Source organism: Carettochelys insculpta, chromosome 2 (assembly GCF_033958435.1).
Source record: "Carettochelys insculpta isolate YL-2023 chromosome 2, ASM3395843v1, whole genome shotgun sequence".
NCBI lineage: Eukaryota > Metazoa > Chordata > Testudines > Carettochelyidae > Carettochelys > Carettochelys insculpta.
This window is the reverse complement of record NC_134138.1, coordinates 274295355-274322505: the sequence shown is the minus strand read 5'-3', so window position 1 is coordinate 274322505 and position 27151 is coordinate 274295355. Positions and strand designations below refer to the sequence as shown.

Genomic DNA, 27151 nt, shown 5'->3' with positions numbered 1-27151 from the left:
ACAAAAGGTTTAATTTATGGTTTACAAGGTCAAGAGATGCCAAGATTTTGACTAGTTTCTAATTTTCTTCACTGTTCTTCTACAAAAAAGTGTCATAAAATTCCCCCCAGCAATCAGTATGGTATTACTGACTCTCACAAAGAAGTAGGGCTAGAACTATATTAATATGTCCCTTCCCACTTTCAAAAATGTATCTGAAAGCACTGTCTAAACACCAGTAAAAAGAAAAATTCCCCCAAAGACCCCAGGCAATACACTTCAAATAGTAACCTAATGATATTTTTCTTCCAGAATCTTTGAATTCATCCAAAAAACACATTCAAGGCTCATAGAGTAACTAACAAAAATGTAATTTGCATCCTGCAATTCATTAACAGATGCTCCATCTTCACCAGAGAGTTTTACAATATCAGAAGTCCACTACACCATGAATTGCTTTACTGTTGCACTTTCTGTGGTATCTGAACTCTATGAAACATGTGGCTCACAAAACCTCTCACAAATTTCCTTCATTTCCTTATTCATCTGGGGATTAACACGCAGACAATCTGTACTTCCGAACAAGATCACCATAACTTTTTTTTGAAAGGAACATCCATTATGCAACTGATGGTCATGTTGTGCCATAGTAATAGTCTAACAGAATAGGTGCTACTGGACCAGATGCCTCCCCAAGGTGTTCCAAGACTTGCTATGCACATTTGATATTTTCCGGCTTATACATTTCACAGAGGCAAAGCCCTAAAAAACACACACACACAGAGCTGTTTTGCTCACCCAAACCCTGTTTAGTTTCCTACCTTCTTTTGCCTACTTGGTGTTACTCCATAATGATTCTTTCCCCTAAACTAATTAAAGGCAGAGGTTTGTCTTGCATGATATCCAGATTTTGTCCTCTCTAGCTCCAGAACACGTTAAAAGTTAGACAGCTGCAGTTTATCTGGACACAAAAATCTTTCCATAGGAAAAACTAGCATGAAAATAGATGGAGTTATAATCATGGACCAGCTCACATTCTAATAATCTAAGTGCCCAATTATCTTTGGTAGTTAATCTAAGTTGGCTCCTGCACACAGATAACTTCTACTGAAGTTCAAAAGTCCATTATATTTTCCCTTGTTTGTTAACTTTAACTGTAGCAACAGCACAGGAAACAATCATTGTCAGCAATTCTGAGATTTTAACAGCATATTTCTACTCATTAGCTGGTTGCTCTGCCTTGAAACTTGTATCTGGAGAGAATTTTATTTATTAATTCAGATTTGTACAAAGTTATAATGGTCTTACATATAAACAAGCATCTATGTCTTTCTATTGGCCTCTGTGGTACCACAGATCCCAAGGTCTTCCACCAATAAGCAATTACCCTCCTGCAAGACCAGCTACTTATCATTTCAGCTAATTCCTCAGCAAAACCAAACTTCTTTTCTGATAATAGTGTTTGAATGTTCCATGTGTAGCATGAGGCTGTTTATTAGGTCATAGGCTTTGCACCTAGTTGAATCTTATTCACATATACTCTTGATTAGCTTCTTACTGGCTTCCGAATAGAAAAATAATGCAATTACATTCCCTCTCTTTTGCAAACAACAGGGTAATCCATACGCAAGGAAATAAGTTTTGGACGCTGTAAACGAATTTCACTACACCCAAAGCATAATCAGACAGAAAATTCTGAGACAATGGTGGTAAAGTTCTAAAAACTTAAGGGGAAGAAAATCCTAACAAAATGCTGAAGTTCTAAAAAAATAATTCCACAAAGGAAAGACTGGATGTTTTAAGAATGATACAACATAGCCGTATCACAAGGTAATGGAGATAAAATGAAGGACTTAGAAGGTGATCTGTGTAGATAAACAGTTACCTTATGTATCCCAGGCTGGTGGGGTGCAGCAGCAATTTCTAACCACAGAGGGCCAGAAGAGCGTTTATGCAGGTATCTCCTTTACCATTACAAATTCTGATAGTGCAGAGGGGAAGGATTCTGGGGTCCTTGAGGGACATTGGATGGGCATTTCTGTCTTACAGTATGTCATAGCGCTGCTGTCAACCCAGTTACTCCTGGTAGTCACAAAGAGTAAGGGAAGCCAACAGGAGAATTTCACATGTTGAACTTCCATTGTGTGGATGGTGGCAAAAATTAATTTTAGGTAAGTCAATTCCAGGTACTCAATTCTCATAGCCGGATTTGCATATCTAAAATCAGTTTTTCCTCCTAGTTAAAGTTAATTGGAGATACACATCTCCTAGAACTGGAAGGGACCTTAGGAAGTCATCTAGTCCAGTCCCCTGCCCTCTTGGCAGGACCAATCACCATCCCCGACATCTATTTGCCCCAGTCCCTAAATGGCCTCCTCAAGGATGGAGCTTGCAACTGTGGGTTTAACAGGCCAAGGCTCAAACCACTGAGCTATCCCTGCCCCCCAAGACCTGTACTCACATTCTCTTTCTTTCATTTATTTAAATAGCCACCCAACACACTCATCAGTACATTTGCCTTCATTCATCATTTGCTTACTAGACTGCTCTCTTTTTGAACATGGAGTACAGCACTGCCTGGGATGATCTGCTAGTTAGAGGGAATATCAGGAGAAGCTGCCAAATCTTAATCAAATGTGTTCATTAGTCTGTAAGAATCATTGAGGAAACTTTTCAGGTTGTTTGCTACTCCAATCACATCAGTGAAGCTACCAAAAGGTATTTCAAGGACATTTTTGTTCAAAGCCAGAATTGCTACATTTTCCTGAGTAGAATTCTTCCCTGGTCTACATCAGCTCCTGCTTCTCACTGAGTTTGCTGATGGTGAAACAACTCAGCTCAGCTGATCCATCACAGAGAATCCAATAAATCCCTTTGGGGAAAAGTGAGAAGGAGATATGATGGGGAAAGATAAAGGGCATTCCACGTAATGACCTGGCACTGAGAAGATGACTTGTATAATGCTGGGATCAACTGTACTGGCCATACTTTTGTCCCATGTAATCATGGCAATGGAAGTAGCTGATAAGATGCTGTAATTGTATTCTTCCTTTTTCACAAAATGAACCATTAGTTCAGAGGTAAATATAAGGACATGTAAATTACCAAACTTTCATTATATTTCAAGAGAGAACAATCTGACACTGCTCTCAGCATTTCCCAAAAATGAACTTTCCTACTGGAGAAAACCTGCTCAATCTATCTTGACCAGAGATATCAAAGCAATCACAGAAATCCAAATTAAGAATTTAATACAGCATTTCTAACCCCAATGAAGTCTTTACAAAAGCCTTGAACATAAATCAAATGCAAAGGAAGTTTCCATTTCCAGAATGCCTTGAAGAAAGAATGAAAAGGAAATATTCTTAATCACAGCTCCAGATCTTAACACAATTACAAAAGCTGGGCAAGCCTTATCTCCTGTTTTGGTTATAGGTGAGGAAATGGTGGCACAGAAAGGTTGCAACTTGGCCTAGGATGCATTTGAGACAGAAGTGAGAGTACAGATCTCCAAATTTCCAGTCCCCAGCTACAATCCATTTGATGAAATCAGTCTTCTCTTTGGAAGATACTACCCTGAATTAAAAAGCTATGATGGACAAACACTGTGCTTCAATAGCTTTACAATTTATGTTTTCTTCCCTTTCCTAATCACAGTTTTAAAGATAAGCATTTTATGGAAGTACACCCACAAACATATATCTAGACTGTGTCACTGCTTTGCTACTGCACATTTTATAGACCTACAAAGTACATTAGGAGATGAAAGTTTAAATATTGTGAACCAGCTGGTACACCTAAGGAAAAACACTATCTATGTTCATTCTAAGGCTAAGAGGAATGACACATGAAAAATACATCTGCTAAGAATGCATTTTAAAAGTCTTGAAGCAGGGAATTGCATTTACAGCTGCAATTCTTAAGTATCTAGGGACATCTGGTACAATTAAAATAGTAAGCACAACCTAGATAACAGATGGAGATGGAAGGTAGGAACGATTATGGGACATTTGAAAAAAGGTCTCTAGTAAGGTTAGATTATTTTCCCCGTATATTTTTATTAAAACTTTATAAACTCAGTATCAAAAATATTTAGAAGTAGCAGTTCACTAATACTTAAATGCCTGTCTTCCTAGCCATCTCTTGGTGGACACTCACTTCAGTTTCATGCAAATGATTTATTTCACCTGCTTAGTACCTATTGAGTTTGGGTGACTGAACTTGCCTCAAAATGGAAGCATAGCCGTACTCAAATGCACTGATGAATGAGGCTACACACTCAATTCCATATGCTTCCCAGAGAGGGATAATTCAGCAGGCTAAACTGAACTGAAACAACAGTCACTGAAATAGCTCCAAAATTCTCAAAAAGGATTTTCTGTTGATGGCTCTAATCCTTAAAAGTACTAGATTAAGCAACAAGGGAATAATCATCCTTACGCTCCTTCTTAAATTAAAATACACCAAACAGATTGTAAACAAATTATAGATGATCTAAGCAATGCTTTTAACCAGAAATGTTACCGCAGGCCACCCCAGATTAAATTTGTCCCTCTGTCTTCCATATAAAGCTGCTGCACCAGCACAGCAAAAATCAACACCATTTAAACCCTTTCTCTGAGTAAGGCTCTTAAGACAAACTTTATATACAAATATAACAAAGCTCAGCTTGAGCAGAAATACAATCTTCACCCTGTCTGCTCTCCAAAAAAAAGCTAAAGAAATTGTAAGTCTCTTCGACCCAAATACAGAATCACTAAGTATTTTATCTGGCAGAGAATGTAACTCAATCAAGCTATACTTGTTCACTTAATATTAAATATTGAGGACATCCAATTTTTACCTCTCTGCCTAAATCCTGTGGATTTAGGCTCATTTATTAAAGCTCTACGTGTCACCCAAGCAAGCAAAAGGAGGAGGAACAAGGGGAAAGTAGGGACTTAACTGGATTTTATAGTTGCACATTGAACCATCTTGAACACCATTGAAAAATCCAAACTCAGCTTTATTCTAGCATGCCAGGTAAGATAAACTTCAATAGTTAAAGATACAAAGCATAAGTCTATTCCACTTAGAGCTTTACACTTGAAATTTGACACTAGGATATGAACAGGACTAGCTAAATCACTGACCTATCTGTCTTGTCCATTCTTCCATCTTACTTATGTTAATTAGATTCAAATTTGCACAACTTTATGAATTGTTAGATGACCAGAAATTAGGCAAGAAGGTCCTGTGACTAGATCTAGTTATGTATGACTCCGCACTACCAACTACAACATCTGAGCACCTCACAAGTATACAATAACAGAAACCGCCACCACCAAAAGACTTGGTCAAGGTTCTTAATTCAGAGGACATTAAGCAATAGGGCAAGAGATCTGAGTGAACATATACAATTTGGAACAATATGTAGGACAGAAAAGTTGAAGAAAAGTCTTAAAATTATTCAAAATGGCAGCTCTCACTAGCGCCAGTTATGCCACTGGCTAAAGTGAGTCCCATACTTACCAATGCAGGCATGACTGTCCATTGTATTATTTTCAATATGTAAGGGGAAAAGGCTATAATCCCAGCTCCTCTGAGATGGAAAGAGTAGCCTATCTTGTCTATATCTCTGTCCATATACTATCTAGTACACTGTTGACTCCATACAAGTGATTTTTCTAACCTTAGGAATTTACCGTGCTGGTTCAGGTCCATCTAGTCCTGTATCCAATACCAGACTCTTACACTTCCCCTGAAATAACAAGGAACAGATATGGAATAACCTGTCCAAATGGGAAGTTCTTCCTAAATCTCACATCAGTTAATGGATGGTTTGTATCCTAAAGTATGAAAGTTTAGATGCATTACCTTTATTCTTTTTAATGTAATTGAAGACGGTTGTCCTTGTCATAGTTCAGGGCAATTATATCAGTATTCCTCCTCAGTAATCACCAGTGGACACCCACTTTTAGACTTCTGGCTCCCAGCTGTCACTTTACTGGGGCAGAGACCAGTGTCTCATTCCCTCTTCACACTTTCCCACCTACATTGTGACATCCCCAAGCGAGACAGATTCCCTAAGAGGCACATGTCTGCACTTTGCTTTCTCCCCACAGAGTCCAAAACCAGAAATGGATACAGTCTTCCAGCCACAACACCACCATTGTCAAATACTGGGCTAAGATAACCTCTCTATTCCTACTCAAGATTTTCCTAATTATGCACACCAGGATCCCATTAGCTTGTTTGGCCATGGTATCACATTGGGAGCTCATGTTAAGCTCATTAACCACTATGACTCCCAAGTCTTTCTTGGTGTTATAGCGTCTCAGAACTGAGCCTCCCCACCTTGTACATATGACCTATATTCTTTGTTCCTAGGTGTATTCATGTTTGTTTAGCTGTATTCCATGTATCTAGTCCAAATATATGTACATTGTTTCCTTGAGCCCATTTATTGAATGATCCAAATTACTCTGCCCTTTTCATTATATACCACTCACCCAATTTATGTGTTATCTGCAAATTTTATCATTGAGGATGTTATGTTTTCTTCAGAAGTTATTAGTAAAACTGTTAAAAAGGATAGGACCAAGAATTGATCCCCTGGGGATCCAACAAAAATATGCCACTTGATTCCCTGTTTAGTTATAGTTTCATAGAATCAAAGCAACATAGGGCTGGAAGGGACCTTGAAAGATCAAGAAGTCTAGCCCCTAACACCAAAGTGGACAAAGTAAACCTAGATCATCTCTGGGTCTAGAGGTGAGAAATAATTGTCTAGAGGTGAGAAATAATTTTGGCAAGGGGGCGGGGGAAGAATCCAAGAATTTTGTAAACAGTCACAGGCCACACTTTTTTATGATATTAATGGAGGGGTTGTGGGGTCTAGAATGGAATTTGAGTGCAGGAAGAAGCACTGGGTAGTGATTGGGATGCAGAAGTGGTTCTGACATAAGTCAGGGATATAGGAGGGGGTGTGGGGTCTAAGAGGGAGATTTGATTCTGACCTGGGGTGCGGAAGGGGTGCCAGGGCATGCTTTAGCCCTGGCCAGGAGGCGCTTACCATAGATAGCAAAACCCCAGCATTCTGTAGCTACACGTTGAGAAGAGAGTGATTGTCTGCTGATTACATGTTCTCAGTGACTGGAGGTCTAGTCTGAGCATATAAAGAACCAGGCTCCTCTGGCCAGTCTCTGGTCTGGTTTTGAATCTGAGAAAGTTACAAAGTTGTAACATCTTCTCAACAGAAAGATTACATACAGCCCCACCCCACAAAAACACATAAACCATTAATTTAATACAATAGCCACCAAATATACATCTAATTCAGTAAGGGCTCCCAAGGATGTTGCAGGATATTGCCACATCTGTCATTATCCATACAAATATCCAATGTTTATTTCATTTTGAGTCCTGCAAAACTCTTGGTCTCAATGATTGTGACATATGTGTTGCAGATTAATCATGCCTTGTTGCAAATTTTCCTTTTCTCAAATTTCAGATTGGCTGCCTTTCAATATCACTAAATTCTCCTTCCTCTAGTACAATGAGAGAAGATAAATAGGAATTTCTGACTTACCTTCTCTAGACTTCACTTTATTTTGAAAATATCTGTTATGGTCTAAGCCTAAGGCCACGCCTACACTAGGCCTGAAAGTCAATCCTAGATGCACAATTCCAGTTACGACAACTGTGTAGCTGTAAGCAATGTATCTAGGATCGACTTGTCTGGCCATCCTCACTGAGGAATGTTGATGGGAGAAACTCTCTTGTCAATCTCCCTTACTCCTCACAATAATGAGGAGTACCACAGTCAACAGTTGACACCTGATGGTTTGATTTTGCGTGTCCCCACTAGGCACGCAAAATCAATCCCCAGAAGACCAGCCATGATCAGGTTGATCTCCAGGTACGTATAGACATACCCTAAGGTTGGTATAGGTATACTTGCCCCTGCATCCAGGGAGGAGGGGCGAGTTGGGGGTATGTGTGCACAGATCTCCCAGTCCTACATTTATGTGAGTCTGATTATATACACTCTGGTTTGTTTGTCTCTCAACTAAGCTTTCCCGATCTCTCTTTTTCCACCATCCTTCTTCAGCTAATAATAATAATAATAATAATAATAATAATAATAATAAATATTTATCTCAATAACAAGAAAGGATAAACAAATCTGAAATGAATATTGCAGAAGAGGGTATTAAAACTGATTCATGAACTGTATTAAATTATTTTCGTCATTGTTTTCTGCTCTATTCGTTACCACTTTCATATCATTTTCTTTGGCTTTTAGGTTTACCAGATGTACACTGAGCAGAGTTTTTCACTGAACTGCTCACAATGACAACCAGACATTTCTAACACATCTATCACCTGTCACTTCCATTTCCCTCTTCCTTCCATCCTGTAACAGCTTTTTATTTTATTCATCTAATTTAGGATATAATCCTTTTTGGGCAGGAGCCTTGTTACATGTCTGTAAAGCACTACCCACACTAAGAACTTCATAGAAATAAATAAATTGCAACGTATCATTACTGGGTAGCGGGGGAGTATGACATTTTCTAATACCTTTTAGTCATGCCGTAACATTTAATAAATTTAACCTCACTTTACATATTATCACAGTTTTACTCATTACAAATTACAAATGTTTGAAGCCTTTCTTTGAAAAATTTGAAGTTTGACATTCCCTTCTACACAAAATAATTCAAATGGTGCCTAATTTATCAAAACTGCATAGAAAAAAATTATCTGTATATCAAGGCATGCAGATAATGAAACACTGTAAACTGTAGGATATATGCACAGAAATGTGCACCGAAAATATACCCACTGAGGAGAAAAATATTTGGAAAACAATATGGCAGCAGGAGACCTGGAAGTCTTATTAACAGCCCACATTGCTTATAGATGAGTAAAAAAAAATTGGTCAAAAATTCCCTTGGATTTCTAGCTCAATGAGACCTAGAATTTGGGGACCTCAGAATGTGAAAGATGACAAATTATTGGAGGAAGTTCAAAGCAGAGAAACCACACGCAAAGTGGAAAGGTGTCAAGAAGTGAGTAAATAAATATGTACAGGTTAGTATGCAGTCAAGCTGGATTTCTATTTGCTGGAAAACCGTGGCAGGGATTTTAATCTCTATAGCTGATGAGTAAATGATATGGAAGAAGAAAGATATGCTGTAGTTCTGGACAGTCTAATGCAATTCTGATGTCACAGATTTTTAGATCTACATTTCAGGTGCCCAGGAGTTCTGGATGGGCACTCTGTAGGGAGTGGCTTTTTTAGACTGAAATCCATATGAATTTGCAACACCCACAAAATCTGATTTCATAGATACAAAAGTTCTAAAGTATGACCCAAGTACATTTAAACAGGAGTATGGCAAAGAAAAAGGAGAGATCAGTACAAGAGTCTCATTGTGAATTTCCCGCCCCCCCCAACAGAAAAGTTAGCACAAACACAAGGTAGGTGATTGTAGGCAGGTTGCAGAACCTTAAAACAAGGACCAGAGGTTTTAACTTAATTCACAGATTGACAAGAAGCCAGCAGAACATGAGATCCAAGAAGGAGGAAGATTATGGCGGTATCAGCAGAGAATAAAAAGTTCATTTTGGCAATGATGATTTGGATCAGTGGTGGGCAACCCACAGCCCATCAGGATTCTTTGTGTCACCCATGAGACATTGTTGACCATTGCCCATGCACATGGCTGGCAGATTCCTCTGGTTTCTGTCCACAGTTTTTTTTTTTTTGCCCCCTACCACTTTTACCAAAGTGAAACGCACATAAAGCAAAAGCATGTGGAGTGAGGTGCATGCTAATTGCACATATTTCCTGTGAGAGCCACGTGCTCCCTCTGCATCCAGTTAAAGCACCTCTGTGGTTCAACTGGAACACCCCACAAATTCGAGGTACGTAAGAGCACTTAGCAAAATTACCCTATCCCAGGAGACCTTCCTGATTATGACACTCTTGTACCTCACTGAGATGAAGAAGGGCCACTTATGCAGCCTACTCACTAGCCTTGGTTCCCACTGCTGTTTTGGGCAGACTGACTGTGTGTATGGAGGGGGGAGAGGCTGCATGGTTGGAGGGTATTAATAAAACCAGAGAAAAGGATATTGCCATTCTTGACACAGGAAGTTATTTGGATGTGAGCGAGCAATTTAGCTATGAGACCAGAGAGGAAAGGACAGATTGTCAACTTATGCTATGTGATAGCTAAAAAGCTGTTTCCTTGGACGAATTATTTGCTACCATTTCACCATCCAGCAATGAAGAAAATTCTTTGTAAATGCTGAGAAACCACTCTAGTAACACCCAAATAGTTTCTTCGTGTTTTTCTTGCATTGCAGAAAGTCATATTAAGACATGCAGATATGAAATAGTGAAAGGAACAATTTATCGTTTCCACTGCAATCTAGTGCCTGCAACCATATGTCAATTTATGTTTACTTCACTCTGTTGATAATTTCACCATTGCCCACGGATTTTTGGATAGCCACAAAGACCAGAGCTGTCAATTTCATTGTTCACTTCCTGGGAAAGTACAAGCAGATCTAAAGGCACTGGAATTGTCCATAAAATCAGACCATATCAGTCATGTTCGAAAGGTTGCCTCTGGAATGACGAGAGCTATACAATACTTTTTAAAATAAAGACTGCAGCCTAACATTTTGAAACTCAGGTGCCTACACAATTGGGCATATAAAAGAATATTTGCACAGCTGCACAAAAGCGCTGCACACTTCCACAGACATTGATTTGGATAGGAATTGTGAGCATTCAATCCTCTGAAAATCAGCAAATTACGTGTCTACATATGGGATTAGATGTCTAAATCTACCTAGCTGTGTTTGGAAAATATTGGCCCTCAAGTTCTGCAGTTTCCTACCTGCCATCGACAAATGAACGTGCTATGTCTTGGATACAACCATCAACACCTGCTGAATCACCACAAAGAAACAGACTTGAATCTCACAGCAGGCTCTTTCAAAGCTTGCTGGCACCAGACATTTCATAACCAGAAAAGTGAATGCAGACAAGATTTTGATTGCTCAGCGGCTCATAAGTTCCAGTGTCATCTCTTGGGAGGATAAATGTTTGTTACATTACAACCATTAAGATAATGTTTAAGTTGTCATACAAATGTCATGTCCCTAACTTTTATTTCCAAAGCACAACCCAGAGCAAATAAACTTTGCAGCAGAAATCACATATTCATGCAAACAGGCCAACCCTAGAGCTTTCTCTACACTGCCAACTGAACGACAAAACTTGTCCCATTCACAGTTGCTTCAAAAAGCTCCCCGCAACCCATGCCTGAAAGGCAAAAGTTTTGCTGTGGCAAGTGACAGTGTGAATAGCTCGCTGTCCACAGCGGAGTGCTCCTGCCAACAAAGTGAACCCCATACGTATGGGGTGGAAGTGAATCTAACATGTAGGGGATGGAAGTATTTTGTCAGCAAGAGTGCCAACAAACAGCATTCACATGTTCTGTTCCAGAATCTGAAGAACTGGGTCTTTCCCAGGAAAACTCATTGCCTGATAAAATGGTTAGTCTTTAAGGTGCTACAGGACTGCTTGCTTTGTTTTAGTGTTCACACCACCAGGTTTTTAGCAACACACTAAAAGCTGTATAGTATAGACAAAGACTAGGTAATCCACAGAATCCTAGGGCTGGAAGGGACCTCAGGAGGTCATCAAGTCCAGCCCCCTGCCTAAAGCAGAATCAACCCCAACTAAATGGTCCCACCCAGGACTCTGTCAAGCTGGGATTTAAAAAACCATTAGGGATGGAGATTCCATCATCTCTCTAGGTAACGCATTCCAGTGCTTCACCACTTTCCAGGTGAAAGAGATTTTCCTAATATACAACCTACACCTACCCCACTGTAACTTGAGACCATGCTTCTCATTCTACCCTCAGTCACTACCGAGCACTGCCTCTCTCCATCCTCGTTAGAACCCCGCTTCAGGAAGTTGAAGGCTGCTATCAAATTGCCCCTCACTCTTTTCTTCTGCAAACTAAATAAGCCCAAATCCCTCAGCCTCTCCTCATAGGTCATGTGCTCCAGTCCCTTAACAATTTTGTTGCCTTCTGCTGGACCTGCTCCAATGCAGCCACATCCTTTCTATACTCGGGAGCCCAGAATTGGACGCATTACTCCAGATGTGGCCTCACCAGTGCAGAATAGAGGGGAATAATAACTTCTCTAGATCTGCTGGAAATGCTCCTCCGAATGCACACCAATAGGACATGAACCTTCTCAGATAGAAGGGCACATTGTTGACTCATATCCAATCTCTCCCCCACTGTAATCCCCAAGTCCTTTTCTGCTGCACCACTATTTATCCAGTCAGTCCCCAGCCTGTAACAATGCTTGCGATTCTTCCGTCCCAAGTGCAAGACTCTGCACTTTTCCTTGTTGAACCTCAGATTTCTTTTAGTCCAATCCTCTAATTTATCAAGGTCTCTCTGGACCTGAACCCTACCCTCCAACATATCTACCGGTCCCCCAGCTTACTGTCATCCACAAATTTGCTGAGGGTGCAATCCATCCCCTTACCCAGGTCATTAATACAGATGTTGAACAATATAGGCCCTCAAACTGATCCTTGGGGCACTCCACTTGAAACTGACCACCAACCAGACACTGAGCCATTGATCTCTAGCTGTTGGGCCCAACTGTCTAGCCAGCTTTCTATCCACCTTTCAGTCCATTTATCCAATCCATACTTCCTTAACTTATGGACAAGAATATTGTGGGAGACTATCATTTCAGTCTAAATCCAGCCCAGAACAAATTGGGATTTACCTATCCTGCCATATGTTGGCTGTTTGGTAGCCTACGTGAAATTAATTCATGAAACAGGTATCAGCAATAAGAACACCCCCACCTACCACTGCTTCTGTGATTGACATGACTTGAAGTCCCTCTGTTGGCAAGTTCAGCTGAGAAGCCACCAAGTGAACGAATGGATAGTGAGCAATTTATACCTTTCTTCCCCACTTTGGCCACATCTGAGTAAAGATATTTTGGTATGGCAGACTTGGGAAGCTTTCACCGCTACTACACTCACTTCAAAAATCACCTAATCAAAGCAAGTAACCTCCAGCACTGTCAGTCAATTACCTTTCACCAATGTTAAAGCAACACAAAAAGACTTTATAAAGAAAAATCCAGAAGAAAATTACTAGAAAAGCAAAACACACACTATTGACCAACCTGTCTACAATTAAATGATTTTCAGAGGAATATAGAGCAGCTGTAATATTGGATTCATCTAGCTGGCCATTGGGTGTCACTAACACTACATAAAAATAGCAATAAGAGATATTTAACCTGGTGGCTGAAGTACTATCAAATCTTGCTTAGAGGCAATTCATTATTCAGTTATGATTCTGGAGGGATTTCAGCATGTTGGCCTATAGCAATAGGTCTGGGTTTTTATATGAGGTATCCTTTTTACGGGCCACGTTTCCAGTCTGCACAATTTCCTTCCTCACTGTACAGCTTGTTTATAATTCAGCTTTATATTCAAAATCCCAATCTCTGCGCTATCTCAGCTACTCTAATATCACATTAAAGGGTGAGTAAACAACTCAGTACAGAGCAGCTACTGGATTAGTAAACTCATGTGCAGTTCTCTGCTTTTCTTTCAGGCCTGTGTTTTTCTCCTCTGTGAGAAGTTACTCACTCACAGACAGAGTAAAATTAAAATGCACAGTCAAGCAGGGGATAAACAGCTACATAAGCAGAGCACAGAACAGCTAACTGGCTCATGAGGGACAGAAACTGACATGGACACAGGCACAGATTAACTGCACTTGTCTCAATTTTTAAATCCCAACAGCCTGACCTCATACATCAGGCCACTGTCTAAACAACAAGTTTCTATTGATACTAACGGGGAAAGGCACTACCATGCATCTGGGGTTTTATAAATAACGACTTTCAGAAAGGAAAATTCTATTTTGGATACAGTATAAAAATACTGGGAAGAGACCAGCTTTGTAAAACATTCTACCCTCTTCTTCAAAGAGGAACACTTCTAGTCTCTGTTATTGTCAAGCAAAGAAAAGCCAAAGGGTGCCAAAAACTAAACTGAAAGCACAATCTTCTGACCTTTTGGCCAAAGTTGAAAGATTTTGACTTTGATAGCGTGCCTACTTAAAAGCAATAAGACAGATTTGCACTTGATTCTTGAAAATTCATTTTGGTTTACACTAAATTAGCATTAACATTCTTAAGAACATCATCAACTTTTTTTTTCAATCTGGGGCAAAACTAATTAGCAATTCTTGATTCTGTTACAGTATTGTGCTGTAAGACACCTGCAAACAATTTCTTGACCTAAAGCATTTACTATAGTGGCAGCCACCCAGTCTACACATTGAAGTTATTGAATTCTCTTCCTTGCTTAAGTCAAAATGTACCCTTTGTTATATCTACTAGAACCTAAGCTGTTTCAGGTCTCTGGAGACTTCCTCAGCCGCCCACCCTCCTGCCTGCAAACTGTCAAGACAGTTCCTTCCTAGCGGCTGTCTCCTTGCTCCTCAGGGAGGTAAAATTTAGCAACATACCATCACGTGGTAGAGCTCCAAGCTGGGAAGATGGAGTGCTCTGCACATCGCTGACCTCAATTTCTTTTCTTTCCAGGGGAGCAGCTTTGCAGGATTCCATATCGCTGCCTCTGCTACTCGCAGATTCAAGGCTAGCAACTTCATCAATGACATTTGTCTTGTCCCTGTTTGCTGCCTCCTCCTCCTGACCTTTGTCTACGCTGCTGATTTCAGGAATTTGCTCCAGTTTGCTGTGATACAACCCTGGGCTACCTAGCTCTTTCTTTACAGATGGGCTGCTGCCTGTCCGCTCCTCTCTCTTCTTGGCAGCTGGCTCCTCTGTACAAAGGGACTGGTGCTCCTTCACAGCCAGGCTGGGCAACTCCACACTGTTCTGTTCAGCACTCAGACTGTAGGCAGATGTTTGCTCTTCTGACACGGTCATTGACCTTTTCATTGGTGCGCCTGGCTTTCTGGTAATGGGGCTTGAGCTCTGGGTCAGATTGCTAGTAGGAGAAGGCAGGCCCGTAGCAAGGTCTTCTCTAACCAAAGGCTCAGGGTACTTGTCTGCCAAATTAAGCGTTTGGGGCACAGACAAGTGAGAGCATTCTGACATCGCACGCCTCATTCCCTTCCTTTGGTGAGCAGCTCTGTTCGGGAAACTGCCTTCATCTGCACAGCTCAGCTTTTCCTCCATCTCACCCATATACCTTTCTTCCTCCATTTCACTGATATTATTGAAGTAGCTACTTTTGGAGTCATCCTGTGCAAGCTCTATAGTCGTAGTTGGAGGGCTTGGCTTAGATGCTGTCAGGGGAGAAGAAAATCCACTCTGTAGATAGTTATCATTAACCACCCCTATTACACAGTAGCTAGGGGCTCCATCTTTTTTCACAGTCATCTCTTTAGACTCTGAATTATTAGGCAGGATAGGGTTGAAATTTGGATTCCATACACTAATCTCCTGCTCCTTCATGAATTTGTCAGGCTCACTCTCTGACACAGACAGGTTGGGCAGATTTTGTTCTTGCTGGCACTTGGTCTCCATCCCATTCTTACCTGCTGCTTTCTCTTGATCGGTGATGGCTTCATTTTTTCCCAGCCCAGCACACGGTCTTTCAGATCCTGCCTGCCCCAAATGGAAATCGGTAGTTTTGGGGTTTGCCAAGTTTCCTTCTGCAGAAGGAAATGCTTCAGAAATCAAAGACCAGCTTTCAAGGTGACCTGGAGCTGCCTGGTATTTCTTGCCTTGCACTTCAATTTCTCTTTTGTCTTTCTGAGCTATTTTCAGTTCTTTGTCCAGCTTTCCTTCAAAGAAGCAGAGCTTGTCTTCATCTGTGAAGCCAGCATTTTTAACAAGCCCGTCTTTAATCTGTCCCCCTGAGTTTACATTTAGTCCAATCTCATTAAGCTTTCCCTCCGTCCTCTGCCATTCGAATTTAGTTTTGCTGAAGTCTTTCTGGGATTCCATGCAGGGGTAGGCTTCTGAAAAGCTATCTGTGTTCTTGGCTTTACACAGCTGGCTGTATTCTGAGAGAGATGCAGGCTGCTTGTTTGAGAGAGACATCTCTGACTGCTTCTCTCCCTCCCGTAGCTGTAATACCACCTACAAGCAAGCCGAGCTTGCAGACTGCCTGAGCCTGTGACGACACATCATTCCCCTGTATTCATGACAAAACTCATTCTTCCCCATCCCCCTCTTATCCAAAGCGCTCATTTACTGAAATCAGCCACTAGTCCAAATAAAGCACGTGAGTTAGAGCCTAAAGAATGTCAGGTTTTGTGCCTTCCTAAAGACAAAATGGAAATTTAATGTGCAAATTTAATTCTTTGGTCACTGTAAATATTGATGTGGGTCTAACAATTCCAGAGAAATACATTCTTCTATGAACACTGTATTGAGGCTACACATATGCTTTGTTATCCCTGCCTCCATTTATAAAGGAAGCTTATAACTGGCAGCGAACAATGTTATGTAAATAAGTATTTCTTGTTCAGGAACAGTTGCCACGAACAGTGGAGAACCACTCCTGAAAATTGGTAAAAATTATGTTCAGTAGTATAGTTTCACCTCTAAAATCCAATACTGTAAAGAGATTTGCCTGGCAGAGGAGTTTTGCTACCAGAACAATGCATTTAATCTATTCTTTCTGTATCAGAGATCTCCATTTGTGGCAGTATTGTGATTTTATTCACTCTGAATAGAAATAATGTGAATCATAAGATTTCAGTCCTGGACAATGGTTAACGGTGATTTTAATGGGACAGGTTCAGAGTAGTTTTGTGATTCTCAATATTACCATCCTGGCAGTTGGGTTTTTTTAAAAATCAACTTACACAGTGCATTTATTGCATTAAATTCTTCCACTGCAAATATTTTACTTTGTGCATTGCATGCTCTGTGCTGATCTATTTAAAACAAGTGCCCTAAAGTGAAAGGAGTGCATAACATGACCCATCAAAATTTCTCATTTGAGCACCTGGGGGAAGATTTTGAACTTCTCTGATTTCTACATAAACATCTTACTCTGACAAAATAATTTCCTTTATCTTTCTTCAGATCACCAAAATCATTCAAGACTTGCACTTTGGAAAAGGTTGAGGGGAGCTGGGGAGACGTTTCCCATTGCGTTGCAATGGTTCAGCTCTCCCCTTTGTTACAAGCTGAAAAGAGGTTTCTGGAAACAGCAACTTCCAACAGTGAGAGAAAAAGCACAAGGATGGTGTCACACGACAGACAAAAGTGCCATATGTTCAGGCCACAACCCCAGGTGAGAAAGAGCAACCAAAGAGATACTCAGATGAGGGAAGGGTACTGCTAAGTTCACCAGCTTGTTTGAAGTAACGCAGACTCTTGGACTCCTCTTTGGTGAGACCTGTAAATAAGGAAGAGGTGTTTCCAAGTCCTTAATTTTAAAGAGTACCTGCTAAGCATATTTAACCTGTTAAAAGGCTGAATAGTACCAGAGAGATAGCCGTGTTAGTCTGTAATCTATCAAAACAAAAAAGCAGTCATGTAGCACTTTAAAGACTAATAAAATAATTTATTAGGTCCCACAGAAGCTCACCACCTAATAAATTATTTTGTTAGTCTTTAAAGTGCTACATGACTGCTTTTCTGTTTTATTAAAAGGCTGGGATCCTATTGAGATTTATTCCTTAGAAATTCCTACATCCAGTAAATCTCTACCAGCAGGCTGAGCCCACACGGAGATGGGGGACAGACTCAGGGTATGTCTACACTTACCAGGTGAAGGGTCAATCTCCCAGTGTTTGATTTCATGCATTGGTAAAGACATGCAAAATAGATCTCTCTGGGGTCCATAGTCGACCCCTGTTCTCCTGCTCTTGTGAAGAGTAATGAGGTGGACGGGAGAACAGTGTGGACAGCCCTTACAGTCAACTGCAGATACCTTGATTCTAGCTACTGCCCTACCTAGAATTCCGTATCCGCAGTTGACTATAAGGTGTAGTGTAGACCAAGCCTTGGTCTTTAGTGACCCCAGAATGCTGTCTCAACAGCCAATAAACAGTCCTTGGACACCTGCTACTTTAGGATGAACAGTCATCCAGATTTTTGTAATTGTTGGTAATTTTCAAATAAATAGCATGTGAAGTCAGGTCAATTAAGCAGACCACATCTTCTAAAGACTAAGGGTATATCTATACTTGCCACATGTTCATCATGCTGTGATTGATCCTCCAGAGTTTGATTTTGCAGTGTCTGTGAAGACATTGCAAAAATCGATCTCTCTGGGCTCGTCTGTCAACCCTCCACGCTATTGCATGGAGTAAGGGATGTTGGCACGAGCATGAAGAACCCCAATCTACACCAGAGAACAAAGCTGATCCTGGTACATCAATTCTAGCTATGTTAATGAAGTAGCTAGAATTGCATATCTGGGATCAACTTTGTTCTTAGTGTAGACCAAGCCTAACTCTACGAAGGAAGGTCCAGTTTAAGCCAATTACATGTAATTAGCAGGAGTGTTGTAAGCAACGCACAAGAAAGAGAAGTTACTCACCTGTAGTAACGATGGTTCTTTGAGATGTGTCCCCGTGGGTGCTCCACAATAGGTGTCGGGCTCGCCCGGCGCCGCAGATCAGAAATCTTCCAGCAGTTTCTCCTGGATTGTGCATGCGCCGGCGCGCACCGCCCCCCTGCGCACCCCCGGCCGCGTGCGCGATCCGGTCCCTGCCAGTTCCTTGACCAACCGCCTCGGATGCTCCTGAAAAACACTAGACAGAGATCTGAAGTGGGGAGGATGGGCGGGTGGTGGAGCACCCACGGGGACACATCTCGAAGAACCATCGTTACTACAGGTGAGTAACTTCTCTTTCTTCTTCAAGTGGTCCCCGTGGGTGCTCCACAATAGGTGACTACCCAGCAGTAACCCAAGTAAGGAGGTGGGTAATCGGTTTATGTGCAGCTTGCCCCCGAGAGGACTGCTGTCGACAGACGGGTATCCTCTTCCAATACCCGAGGCAGGGCATAATGCTTGGCAAAGGTGTCATAGGATGACCAGGTCGCCGCTCTACAGATGTCTGTTCACACGATGCCCTTGAAGAAGGCTGTTGACGCCACCACCGCCCTGGTGGAGTGAGCCCTGGGCGTGGCCAGCAAAGGAGTCTTTCGAAGTTCGAAGCACATTGTTATACAGGACACAATGTGCTTTGAGATTCTCCATGAAGAGAGACCTTCTCCTTTTGACCTGGGAGAGAGAGAGACTAGAAGCCTGTCCGTTTTCCGGAAGGACTTAGTTCTGTCTGCGTAGAAGGCTAACACCCTCCTCACGTCTAGGAGATGCAGGCGTGCCTCCTTGCCGGAGCTGTGAGGCTTCGGGTAAAACGAGGGTAAAACTATTGGCTCATTAAGATTGGACTCCGAAGAGACTTTTGGAACAAGGGCGGGGTGCAGACTTAAGGTTACTGCCTCCTTTGAGAATACCGTGCAGTGCGGTGTTGCCACCACTGCCGCGAGCTCACTCACCCTGCGGGCTGATGTAGTTGCAAGGAGGAAGGTTGTTTTTGTTGTAAGGAGACGTATGGGAACTGTGGCTAATGGTTCAAAAGGTGGACCCGATAGCATGCTGAGCACCAAGTCCAAACTCCACGATGGTGGAAGCGGTTTCTGAGGGGGGGTACAGGTTTAACAGCCCCTTCAAGAACCTGGTAACGATAGGATGGGCGAATACCATGGGCCCTTTCTCTATATGCTGAAAGGCTGATATAGCGGCGAGGTGGACCTTTAGTGAGGATAGAGAAAGCCCACCACTCTTGAGGTCCAATAAGTATTCTAGTATTACAGGTATAGGAACGTCAAGGGCAGCCTACTGCTTGGCGGAACACCAGGCTGTGAATCGAGTCCATTTCTGCTTGTAAGTCCTCCTGGTGGAGGTCCTTCGGCGACATTCCAGGACTTGTTGTGCTCCCTCCGTACATGTGCTCTTGAAGGAGCTGAGCCATGGATTAGCCATGCTTTTAGGTGCAGACCCTGAGGATGCGGGTGCACTATGGACCCTTGAGCCCGCGTGAGTAAGTCCAGCACCACCGGTAGAGGGAGCGGTGGGCGGTCCGACATGCGCAGAAGCAAGGGAAACCATTGCTGCCGATCCCAAGCAGGACTATGGCCCAGCAGCTGTAGGCACATTAAGACCGGTACCGTGGGGCTGTATGTAATGACTTGCACCAGCGAACTGATGGCTCGGAAGCGGGCATCGGGTAGGTACACCCTTGCTGTGATAGAGTTTATGCGTGCCCCTATGAACTCTATATGTTGTGTGGGTTCGAACTTTGACTTTGCGAGGTTGATGACTAGGCCCAGCGAAGAAACGTGTCCGCTGTGACACGTATCATGCGTGAGACCTCTGCCTTCGAGGTCCCTTTTAGTAGGCAGTCGCCCAGATATGGGAAAAATAAACACCCATCTGTGCAGGTAGGCTGACACCACTGCCAGGGTTTTGGTAAAGACTCTGGGGGCCGAGGAGAGGCTGAACGGAAGAACCCTGTGCTGGAAGTGCTCCTGGCCGACCGTGAAGCGGAGGAAGCGTCTGTATGCCGGGTGGATTGTTATATGAAAGTAAGCATCTTGTAAGTCGAGTGCTGCAACCCAGTCTCCATCGTCCAGTGCCATGAGGATCAAGGCAACTGTGATCATCCGAAAATGTTGCTTGCGCAAGTAACGCTTGAGGCCCCGAAGATCTAAGATGGGCCTCCAATCTCCTGTTTTCTTCCCCTGGAATTATTCCGGCACTCTTTCCACCGCCCTTATGAACCTAAGGTGATTCACCTTCTGCTTGAGCCTCGCCTCGCCTCGTGGCAGCGTCCCTGAGGTGAGGCCTGGTGCGAGGCTTCGTCGGTGGAAGCGACTGGAAAGGGATTGCGTAACCCGTGGCTATGATCTCCAGCACCCATCTCGCTCTGGTGATCTTTTGCCATCGGGAGTGGAACGGTCTGAGGCGATGATGGAACATGAGATGAGAGTGGCATTGAGCGAGGGTATCGATAGTGCAGCCCCCGACATACCCATCAAACTTGTTGCCTTTGGGCCTGACCCGAGGGCGTACGGTTTCGTTGAGAACGTCGCCTAGGAGTTCTGTACTGTTGCCACTATTGATAGCGCCCTTGGTCGTAGCCCCGTTGATATTGAGCACGCTGTGGTTGTAAGCGTAGCATCTTTGCTGAGGATAAAATTTTTCCCTCCTGTATGGGGAAGTATAAATGCCCGAGGTTCTAAGTGTAGCTCTCGAGTCCTTACTGGAGTGAGGGACCGAGTCGGTTGAGTCTGCAAACAGCTTTTGTGTATAAAAGGGAAGGTCCACGATCTTCGCCTGTAGGTCCCTCAAGGTACCCGACGTCTGGGGCCAGGATTCTCTACGCATGAACGTGACGCCGTGTCCGCCACGTCCAGGGCAATCTGGAGTCCCATCCGCGATGCTGCGTAGCCCTCTTGAATAATCACCTTTAACACCGGCTTTTTGTCTTCTGGAAGTGAAGCCATGAGGGGAGTAAGCCCAGAGTAATTATCAAAATTATGGTTTGCTAGGTGTGCCCATAATTTGCCACTCAATAGCAGGATAGGAGAGGAATATACCTTCCTGCCAAACAGCTCTAGCTTCTTAGCATCTTTGTCCGATCCCCCGATTTGTACTGAGAAGCCTTTGACCTCTGCTGGGACGACTCGACCACCAAAGAATTTGGTTTCGGGTGACTGAAGAGGAACTCCATGCCCTTTGCCGGGACGAAGTATTTCTTATCCGCCCTCTTGTTCGTAGGCAGAACAGAGGCTGGTGTCTGCCATATAGTAGTGGCTGACTCCAGAATGGCTTCGTCCAGCGGAATAGCAATTTTGGATGAAGCCGGGGGTTTCAAATTTTTCAGGAGTTTGTGATGTTTCTCCTGCACCTCTGCCATTTGAATGTCTTGCGTGAAAGCCACCCTTTTAAACAGCTCCTGAAACTGTTTAAGGTCATCTGGGGGACAGACATCCCCGGGGGCCATGGCCTCATCTGGGGAGGATGAGGAGGAACCACTAACGTAAACCTCCCTCGAATCCTCGGGTTCCTGCGGTCAATGATACACTTGCACGCTGGAGGATTGTGAAGGAAAGTCTCGGGGTTCTAAAATTAACTCCCCTTGAGACAACTGTGTTTCCGTCCCTGATCGGCAGTGCCCACAGGGGTATTGAGCGGCCGGGGGGGTACCTGCCCCTGGGTGTAGGCCTGTGGTTTGTCTGTGTCCAGCATGATAAGGACGACCATGGCAGCATGGGTAAGGGTCTGGGGATGGAGACCTGGACCACTCACGGGGTGTGTACCCCCGATGTCTGGGAGAGCAAGACCTCCTCGATGACACAGAGGTGAAACTGGCTTGTGATAGCACTCCAGGGGATCCAATCCCAGAAATGGTGAAGGTGGCCCAAGCCATGGTGACATTGGTTGGAGGAATGGAGAAGGAGGTTCCGGATGGGCCGGTGGAGACACAGGCCTTCGGTGCGGCGTGTGTATCACAGGGGGAGGGCTTGGTGCTAACAGCAGCGCAGCCCTGTTCAGAGATGGACTGCGGTGCCGGGCTTTTGATATTGCCTTGCCCCTCCGCTGTGGGGCCAGCACCGCCCCCTCCCGTGCCGGGGATCTCGGCCCCGCTGTCAGCGCCGCGCTCGGCACCGTCAGCTGCAGTGCTGCGCGGGTATCCCCCTCCGGTGCCTGCAGGCTCCGTGCCTGGCGCCCCTGCACCGCTGGTGCCGCGGGGGTTTGTGCCGCCGGTTCCGGCGCTTGCCTGGCTGACGCTCTAGGCGCCGTGCGTGCCGGCTGTTGTATATCCGGAGGCTCAGCCTCTGCCACGTGTGCTGCCTCGCTGCTGCTTGCCTGAGTATGCGGCTGGTGGCTGTGTGCTCCGCCTGTCCTGCTCGCTGCAAACACAAGGCAAGGATCGAGCCAGGGAGAGTTTCCTCCGTTTCTGCACCGAGGGGATCAGAGAAAGCTGCCCTCCTCGTATGCAACCCAGAGGGCCCTTCTGGGTGAGGCTTCTCCGGCAAGTCCGGCTGGAGAGCCTTATCAACAAGAGCATTTTACGCCTCATCGCTCTGTCCTTCCTGGCCCTGGCTGTGAGCTTAGCACGGTGAGAACGCGTCTGGGTAGCCTGTAATTCCCCCAGGCATCGGATACCTTCGCTATGATCCACGGAGGCCGGCACAGCTTCACGGCGTGACTCACGCTTTTTAAAACCTGAAGAGGCCATTGCGGTGAGTCCTTTATTGTTAATAGGGTACTTAGCACTTAATCCGTGCCTTTCCACCCCAAATAGTGATCACCGGCCTGCAGGGCAGTGGGCGGCCTAAATGGCCTTCACGTCCGCTCTTCTCTTCTCCGCTCCTCTCTTTTCCCTTTTCTTTTTTCTTGCTGATATTCTCTTTGTCTTTGCTTTCTCTCTTTTTTTTTTTTTTTGTTTAATAACCGAAAACAACAAATTACACATGGAAAAAAACCACTAAGTAATCTGACTATGGCCTTAGCCTGAGTGGATTCCGTCTGCAGCCGATGGCGCTTGAGAAGGAACTGGCAGGGACCGGATCGTGCACGCGGCCGGGGGTGCGCAAGGGGGTGGCGCACGCCGGCGCATACGCGATCCAGGAGAAACTGCTGGAAGACTTCCGATCTGCGGCGCCGGGCGAGCCCGACACCTATTGTGGAGCACCCACAGGGACCACTTGAAGAAGAAATAATTCTTCCACTCTGCACTGATTTGAGTAAGGAAAGATATAGAAAAATTGGAGAAGATCCAGAGAAAAGCAAAAAAAAAAAAAAAAAAAATTAGAGGGCTAGAAAACATGACTTATGGGGGATGATTGAAAGAACTGGGTTTGTTTAGTCTGGAAAGGAGAAGACTCAGAGGGGGCATGACAGCAGTTTTCAAGTGCCTACAAGTCTTACGAGGAGGAGGAAGAAAAAATATTCTCCTTTATCGCCAATGATAGGACAAGAAGCAATGATTCCATGTAATGATTTTCCCAGGAGAACCTGGGAATATACTGAAAACACTAAATATTGTCTCTACCCGTCTACCACTTATGCCTCAAGTGATGCATTCCCCTAATAGAATCAGAAAGTGTTTCCCTTGAGTAATCCTGGATTAGATAAACCTTCCTATTTGAGTCAAGATTACAGAACTTTATGGAGAATGCAGATACAGCCAGAAAAATGGCTGCCTCAGAAGAATTTTGCCCTTGGTGTGAGCAAGCTGTAACAATGATTCTTGTTTTAGTTTAATTCTGACAAACTTATTTTTAAACTCAATGAAGAAATGCTAGAACTGCAGTACGCCCCCTGAATTTAACCTGCTGCAGAGAGATATGGGCTGATCCACACATTTATCTACTTGTACTTGAATTCTGGATTTGAGATGTTGCTATATTTAAAAACAATGAGTAATGTACTCTAAATTATACCCATAGTTTATACACGCTTCATTTAACCATAATACTTCCACCCACCAGCCCCACTATTCTCAAAAGGCCTCATATATTTAAATAGTTTAAATAGTCTTCGACATCTTTGTGTAAGAGATGTGACCTATGGATCAATATTTTTATCCCGTCTCTTATTAGGTGCAAGGCTAGTGCTTGGAAACAAATATACCTGACATGTCACAAAATCCTAAACCTTTAAATCATTTAACCTAAAATTACCTTATGTTACCTTACCCCATCATTTCAATCAGTTCTAAACAGGATTTTACCAGCAGATCTCAACTTACTAGAATTCTAGTAATGCTCTACAGCTGATGAAAGCGGGTTCTCTTTGTTTTCTAAGGCTCAAAGCACTAGTTTTTGAAAGACTGCAGCTATAATTATATGGAATAATAAGGTAAAAAAATGAAGCAAGGTGGCATGCCATGATTTTAGGATTTGATATTTCACAACCAAGCAGGAAACAAGAGGAATGCTTTGTGTCACTGGAAAAGAGACCAATTCTCAGATTTCTAAATGAAAAAAGCATGCTTGCATAGTCCTAGTGAGTTGCAATTAAACAGGCATGAGAACGGTCACCACTTCAAGTAGCACTACTTTTTTGGTACAAATCCTGAACTAGCTAGTGCACATCTGAGATCATGGAACACTAACTGTTACCAAAGGTACAGTCTTCCCTCTTTCATACCTCTTTCCTTAGTGTTTCATGAACATCCACATCACACTCTGACAAAGATATATCACATGGTAAGAGAAGTGTACACAAGAACTATGCTTTGCAATAAGGTTGTTCTGGTCTAATCTAATGGGTGAGTTATACAGACTTAAGGGAGCAATAACTGGTATAGCAGCACACACCAAATGGCAGGTGACTGCTCAGGAATTAATGGCTTTGTTCCTTTGGAAGCAAGGTGGAGGCAAGGCAAAATATTTCAAAGTGCTAGAGAAATTAAGATTCAAGCAACTAAGCAGAAAATTTGAGTTGCAGAGAGAACCGCCACATAAAATTAAGAGCCCAATGCCATAATTTTTGTTTTCTTTTCTTCAAGTTTTAATTTAATGCTTGCTAAACACTTCCTATATTTTTATCCTGAATTTTTTATGAATGCCAAAATATGTTAGCTGTCAAACAGGATCTAAGCGTAAAGAACAGCTATTATTTTGAAAGGAAAAATAAACAGAAGGCATCTGACTCCATTACACAATGCAGAGCTTACAAAATGCTATTACTTCAGTCAACCTGCAGCTTGCTGTCCCGGTGCATTGTCAAGGTGACCCACTCTGCTCTTCATCTGCCTCTTAGCACCTTCACCAAAATTACATCTGTCCTTATTTCAACCTACATACCTTCTCGCACCCACACTTGCTTTCACTTCCTGTTCATGATGTCCCTTATGCTTGAAACAGCCCCCCTAGGTCCCATGCACCAACCACTCTCATTAGTCTTCAAATGCACTTTTCACAATAACTTCTCGACACTTGTCTCCTCACAGATGACACCTCCTCGTCACCACCTTTCTTAACGAGACCAGAAGTCCAGCTGCTAAAGCACAAGACTGGGAATCCTGCGAGTGGAGTGTTGTTCCCAGCTCTGCTATAGGTTTCTGATATGACTTTTATCCCGAGATACTAAAATACATCCTTGCCACCATGGATGTAGAGGCTCTGTACACTAATATTCCACACGAAGATGGATTACATGAGATCAGGAATACCATCCCTGATGTCACCACAGCCAGTCTGGTGTCTGACCTCTGTAACTTTGTGCTCACCCACAGTTATTTCCAATTTGGGGACAATTTACACCTCCAGATAAGTGGAACTTCTATGGGCACCCGCATGGCCCCACAATATATTTATGGCGGACCCGGAACGATTCCTCAGCTCGTCCCCTATTACCCCTCCACTACTTAAGATACATTGATGACATCTTTATGATTTGGACCCATGGTATAGAGTCTCCAGAAGAACTCCACAGGGACTTTAACAATCTGCACCCCACCATCAACTTATGCCTCGATTACTCCACGTGACAGATACATTTCCTGGACACTACAGTACAAATCAAGGATGGCCTAATCAGTACCACACTCTACTGGAAACCCACCGATCACTATACTTACCTACACGCTTCTAGCTTCCATCCTGCACATATAACTAGATCCGTTTACAGTCAAGCCCTTAGGTACAATTGCATTTGCTCTGATCCTACTGATGGAGACCAAAAACTACAAGATCTTTACAAATATTCATAAACCTGAATTACCCACCAGGAGAAATAAAAAAACCAAAATTGACAGGGCCAGACGAATACCCAGAGACCAGCTACTCCAAGATTGGCCCAAAAAAGCCAAGAACAGAGCACCACTGGTCATTACTTATAGCCCCCAACTCAAACCACTGCAACACATTATTAAAGACCTGCAACCTATCCTTAATCAGGATGCCACATTCCAGAAGGCCCTAGGTGACAGGCCTGTTCTCTCCTACAGACAACCTCCCAACCTTACGAGGATTCTCACACACAGCCACAGTCTATACTGCAGGAGCACTAGTCCTGGGACTTATCCGTGCAACAAAGCCTGCTGCCAGCTTTGTCCACATATCTATTCCGGCGATACCATGACTGGACCTA

The 27151-nt window shown here is 43.3% G+C and overlaps 1 protein-coding gene across 9 annotated transcripts in view; it reads right to left on the bottom strand.

The window, feature by feature from the left end:
- Nucleotides 1-27151, bottom strand: part of MAP4 (microtubule associated protein 4) — a 285144-nt gene that overhangs the window by 45807 nt on the left and 212186 nt on the right. The gene's annotated exons all lie outside the window — the stretch shown is intronic.